Here is a 7013-nt window from a genome sequence, read left to right on the forward strand (position 1 = left end):
CATAGTCTTATATAAAATGAGTTCAACCCATATGAAAGAAGTTTTGAGTTTTACTAAACATGTTTAAATCTAGTTTTTCTTTAGGAGTTATAGAGCTTTATCATCCTCCGTTTTCAGGCTAAGATTAACCATTCAGACGTAGGAAATGCTTAGAGGAGGCTCTTCACTTTTGTGTAAATGCAATGTGACCTACCAAACCGTTGAACCTCACAATGACCCTCTCCTTGACAGTTTTTCTCATTTCTTTCCCTTGCTTTTCCATAAGATTACAGATCCCCGTCAATGATAACTGATAGGTTTTGTCTTAAGGAGGGCATTGAATGATTGGCATGTTATATTTTTATGTTTTTTCTATTTTAATAAATTTTTTCAAATTAGCTACAGAACACAACCTATTCTGCAGTTAACTATGTATTACATAGATACTTCCATTGTCCGGCAGGTTCCAGATGTCAAATGAAGAAACTAGCCACATGGGCATCTCTATCCTAGTCACTTAGCCCAGATCGATAACAAATCAAGCTCATGATCGTAGTCAAAGGTGGAGTCAAACATATGATACCTGGAAGCAATAGGACTCTTCATCTACTCTTTCATGGTTAATCAATAAATCCAATAGTTCTGTTGTAGAATTAACTCGGATCAGCCACTTGTGTTAACGGTTCTGTTGCAAACATCTCACTCAAATTCAGGTCATCTGTAGCTGATCAAACATTTATGCAATCCTGTTGTAATACATATAGGCCACCTGTAGCTAGTTTTCCTCAAACACAGTTACGACTATTTCCTTTTAAATACTGTACAAAACCGAGGGGGGTTCGAAGAATATGATGTATTAAGTTCAGACTTTCAGCTCTGTATTTTTTGACTTCATTCCTCTTTATAATATTAAATCATGTGCTGACCAATGATCATTTAAAAAGAGCATTTTCAATTAGTTAGTAGCTCAACCTAGTCAGTTGCAGAGGGCCCCTGCACTGAAGGAGGTTTTCTTTCCATTCTTTCTATGTTTAGTTTTAATTTCATCCTTTCCTTTTAGCAGTATTTCTAACTTAGGTTTATTTTTTTTAGTTTGATTTCTTTTAGTTTTGATCAATAGAATAATGTTAAAACTCAATTGGGTAGTCTTGTTTCTCCAACACATTTCATGAAAGGAAACGATTTTGTTTCTAAATAGAGTAAGGTTGAAGTTATGAGAATGCATTGTTGACTAGTTTATTCACTGTTTTGTTATTTATTTTCTAGTTCAGATTGGCAATACACTGAGTTAATGAATGTTTTTTATCACCATTTCAAGTTGATACTCATCCTAAACTAAATGGTTAAACATTCACTTCACACAATGGTTGAAATCAATTAGTTACCTTCTGCATGTTTTCATTTAGTTCTCTAGATCATAAAGTACAGAAAGTTGCTTGTATTCCATATCAAGAAGGTTATCTTTCAAAATTGAAAGTTAGAGTAACTAGAAGTACTTCAGTTGATTTCATTCTCTGTATTTATTTCAACATGCATTACAACTTCACCTTTTTAAGAATTAGATTCATGACTTAGGATTAATGACAAGATAGGACAGATGCTCTGTTTTTCCTGCTTTTAAATTAGATTTTGACTAGTTTTAAGCTCTTGGTTCACCTTTAGGAAGTTTAGATTCAGTTTCTCATAGTTCATATTGTACATCATTAGAAATCAAAGAACAAAAACCCCCAAAACAATATAAAATTACAAAACAACAAAGTAGGAAGGGTCAACTAACACATATAGTGCACTACACTTTATCAACTTACAAACCTCGGTTGATAATTTATCCAAGAAATTTAGGACACTAAATTGACTAAACATTTTGGTGCCATTGCCGAGGAAGTGTAATTATGTAACCTCCTCTCTTACATTCAAAAAAAAAATGATATGAATAGGGAGAGAGACTCTAGGGGTAGATTTATAGCTAGAGGCAGGAGTTCAATTCCTACAACACCACCTACTCCACCAAGAATAAGAAAAGATACACCTCCATCCCAAGCTCATATTCCTAGCCATAGAACCCCTGAAGTTCTAAGGTCATAAATTCAATCAATAGAATCTCCTACATCATCTACTAAGGCAGTCCTAGAGGAGAAAAATCTTGGGTCTCCAACAGAAGGAGTAGCCTTCTTCACCTCCACAGGGGAGCATATTTTAGTTGAAGAATTAAGAATACCTAGTGAGGAAGAAGAAGTAGAACCTCTCTCCCACATACCATTAATAGAAGAACTAGAGGAAGGGAAAGTAACCTTGCAGGTTCAACCTTATACTGACTCCGAAGAAACTATAATGGTAGAAGAAAGAGAGGATGGAGAATTCACAATGTTTGGAGGAGGGGGTAGAGGAAGAGGTAGAGGAAATAATGGAGGAGGTATGTAGGTTTTAACCCCGTACAGAAATTACCTACATACGAATTCTAAAACATAGAAAATAAATAATGCAAGAGCAGAAGACAAAAAACACATATACACAGAGATTTTCCCCTGGATCTGAAAACCTAAAATACCTGCTTGATTTTTCATTATGTTCCTTTCAATGTTATAATACATATTTATACATGCTAAAGCATCCAATACCATGGACTGAAAATGGAGAAGCCAAGTCCCTGTATAAATGTATCAAATTTCTGATACCACATCCTTGGTGACTGTTTTAACCCATAAAGAGACTTATTTAACTTACATACCAGTTCTTTCTTACCCTTCACTACAAATCCTTCAGGTTGCTTCATGTAGATCTCCTCTTCTTGATCCCCGTGAAGAAATGTTGTCTTCGCATCCATCTGTTCTACCTCAAAATCAAAAGCAGCAGCAACAGATAAAAGTAATCTAATAGAAGTTACCTTGGCAACAGGAGAAAAAATATCACCAAAATCAATTCCCGGCACCTGGGAATAACCTTTTGCTACCAACCGAGCTTTGTATTTCTTGACTTTTCCTTCTACATTTGTCTTCCTTTTGAACACCCATTTGCTGCCAATGGGTTTCCTTCCAGCTGGAAACTCCACTAGATCCCAAGCCTCATTTTTATGCAAAGATGCCATTTCATCAACCATGGCCTCTTTCCAGAGTCTCCCATCCTCTGAATCCACTGCTTCCTTCACAGTTTTTTGATCATCATCAGTAACAAACAAAGCAAAATTTGAACAGAAAGCAGATGGACTATACCTTTCTGGCTGCCTTCTTTCTCGAACTGATCTTCTCACAGCCGGAGTTTGTGGCTCTTTATCTTCTGATTCCTCCTCTGCTGTAGAGTCTGATTCTTCCTCTTTTAGATCAAACTCTATCTTCTTAGGTTCCTTTGGTTGGACTTCATGTTTAATAACATATTTCACCTCTCTGAACACCACATCTCGGCTGAACATAGCCTTTCTTATTACTAGGTTCCAAAGCTTGTAACCATTTAAACCATCCTTATACCCAATAAAGATGGACTTTTCAGATTTACTATCCAACTTTACTTTTTTCTCCTTTGGAACATGTACGTATCCATCACATCCAAATACCGTCATATGTGAAAGAGAGGGTTTCTTACCAGTCCATACCTCTTGTGGAGTCTTATCCTCCAACACTGATGAAGGTGACCTGTTGACTAGGTAACATGCAGTATCCGCCACCTCTACTCAGAATTCTTGTCCTAACCTAGCACCATTGAGCATGCTTCTTGTCCTTTCCATCAACGTCTTGTTCATTCTTTCTACAACTCCATTTGCATAGGTGTATATGGAGTAGTCTTCTGCCGTGCTATACCACACTTCTTGCAGAATTCTTCAAATTCCTTATTGCAAAAATCTCCACCATTATCTATCCTAAGCACCGTTATTTTCTTCTCTATCTGGTTTTCCACTATAGCCTTAAATTATTTAAACCTATCCAAGACTTCAGTTTTCTTCTTAAGGAAATATATCCATGTATTCCTTTGAGAAATCATATATAAATGATACATAGTACACAGACTTACCCAGTGATGGAACCTTCACAGGTCCAAACACATCACTGTGCACAAGCTTTAATATATGTTTTGCCCTTTTACCACCAGAGGGGAAACTCACTCGATTCTGCTTCTTGTATACACAATTATCACAGAAATCAAAATCTAGAGAGCTATTACTCATACCTTCTACCATACCTTTACCATGAAGTATTTGAAGGCCCTTCTCTCCAATATGTCCAAGCCTTTGATGCCACAACATGGTCTTCTCTCCAGAGATCACTAGATTTTTTGCTCCACTTTCAGGAACCATGGAACTGTTGCACCCATCAACAATAGTTCTACCTTGCATCTTGTACAAAGTTCCAATCCTAACTCCCCCCATTAATACCAGTGCTTCCTGAACCATCTTGCAGATATCCTTCTCGAACACTGTTTTTACACCTACATCATCCAACTTACTAACAGAAATCAGATTTCTAGCTAATGCAGGAATATGTAGAACACCTAGAAGTGTTCTAACCCTTCCACCTTGCAGCTTCAACTTTACTTTTCCACAACTAATGATTCTAGCCTTCCTAACATCCCCCAAGAAGACATCACCACCATCATATTTATCATACTCACAGAACCCATCTCTATGGGGAGTGAAGTGAAAGGATGCACCTGAGTCAATCAACCATGCCTCATGATCTACATGTGTACTTGAAGAAGCCAAGTACACATCCCCACCTTCATCTGAGGTGGTTTTCGCCTCTACAGAAGGAGCCTCATCAGATCCCTTTCCTCTGTCAGGAGCTTTAGATTTACAGTCCCTTTTGAAGTGGCCTTCCTTTCCACATTTCCAGCGCACCACCTTTAGAGGTTTTCCTGGAGATTTAGATCTCCCTCTAGATTTAGATCTCCCACTCAATGACTTATTTTTGTTTCTATTTTGGGACCTTCCTCATACAAACAAGGCATCACAATTTGGCTCTCCATATTTTTCCGTCTCATCTCCTCCGTCAGCAAGGCTGAGGCTATTTCATCAAACGACAAGGTAGTTGCATTGCTACCTATTACAAGAACCAGACTATCCCACGAATCTGGTAGAGAACACAACAAACTGATGCACTTATCTTCATCTAAAATTTTAATATCAACAGATGCTAACTAACTTACCACAGTATTAAATGCGTTTAGATGCTCTGTCACCGAGCCTCCATCTTTCATCCTCAGGTTATACAGCTTTTCCCACGGGAACAATTTATTCACCAGAGACTTAGATTGGTACAAAGTCCCTAACTTGTCCCACAAAGCATTTGTTGTAGCTTCCCTTGATACATTCAGCAATACTGAATCTGAGACACACAATCATATTGTGCTCTTTGCCTTCTGATCCAACTTCTTCCATTCTTCATCGGACACTTCCGTTGGTTTAGAACCCGGATCTACCATGATCCATTTATCTTTGTCCACCAACAGATCCTCCATCTTGAGTTTCCACAACTCAAAACTCTGACCATTAAATTTCTCGATCTCTATATTTCCACTACTCACCATCTTCTTTCACCACTAGAATCGATCTCGCAGATCTCCCACTGAACAGGGTTTACCATAGGCCCGAGGGAAACCCCTCAGCAACAAAGGCTTCCCCTTGAAGCCAAATCTGCTCTGATACCAAGTGTAGGTTTTAACCCCATAAAGAAATTACCTGCATACGAATTCTAAAACACAAAAAATAAATAATGCGAGAGCAGAACACATAAAACACATATACACAAAGATTTTCCCCTGGATCCCAAAATCGAGACTACTAGCTTGATTTTCATTATGTTCCTTTCAATTTTATAATACATATTTATACATGCCGAAGCATCCAATATCATGGACCGAAAACCATCGCATCCAAAAAACATGTGTGAAAATCATGCACAAAACCATAGGTGGGTCTGCCCAACCTAACATAGGGTCCAAAACCAAAATTTTCTGGGGCGCTACCCCCGACCCCATAAAGTGGGGTTACGGGTGCCCCTCAAACCCCCTGTTAACTATGTGGAAAGAATATAACACAACCCAACAAGGTAGATGAAATAATGGAGGAGGCAGAGGAAATAGGGAAATAGATAATTCTTTTGAATTCCCTATAGTTGATGAAGAAACAAATGCCACAATGAAAAATATCTCACCTTTTGTCTTCCCAAATTTCCATTGGTTAAAAAGTGAAGATCCCAAAACATTTTTATTTGAGTTTGAAGTCTTATGCAGAACCTATGATTACTTAGAAAGTTAGAAGACTCTCAAAAACTTAAGTTGTTTCCTTCAACATTGAAAGGAGATTCTTTGAAGTGGTTCATGGGGTTGGTCACTCAATTCATTAGAACATGGAATGACATGAAGAAAGTGTTTTTGGACAGGTATTTGGATTATTGCATGCCTACCAATCACAAGGATGAAGTGTTTAGAATGATGCAAAGAGAGGATGAAAATTTGGAGGATTTAATTGAGAGATTCAACTATAACTTGAAAAGAGCAAAGATGGATAATTTAGATGAAGATACCTTAAAAGCTCTTCTACTAAGAGCCATTAGAGATGGGTGGATAGATATCCTTAACATCATGGGGAAGGGAGATATCTCTCAACTCCCATTCAGTGACATAGGAGAATTATGTGTTCATCTCTCAAGACAGAAATCCAAAACTGGGAAAGGTCGAAGAGATCCTTCTCTTGTTAGAGTAAATAAATCTGCAATTGGATCAGTGAGTACGGCAGAAATTGGGAATATGCTTGATGAATTCAAAATAGATATTCTAGGGAGCCTTAGTGAGCACATAAACACCCTTAAGTTGCAAAACAAGCAGAAAACTAAGGTTGACGCTTTAGCTATTTTCTGTCCCAAATGTAGAAAAAAACACACTTTAAGAGAATTCCCTTTGGATGCAAAAATCATAGAGATTTGTGTGATTTGTTCAGAAAACCATGAGACCAAGGGTTGTCCTTCAATTCCAGGTCTTAAGGCTATTTTTCAAGAAGAAACAATTCCAAATTTAGCAGAATCTCTTTTCTTTGTCTCTAGAAGCCC

The sequence above is a fragment of the Pinus tabuliformis genome, chromosome 4_2 (genome assembly GCF_031772625.1).
Source record: "Pinus tabuliformis cultivar Carrire ecotype Pingquan chromosome 4_2, CPIR1, whole genome shotgun sequence".
NCBI classification, from domain to species: Eukaryota; Viridiplantae; Streptophyta; class Pinopsida; order Pinales; family Pinaceae; genus Pinus; species Pinus tabuliformis.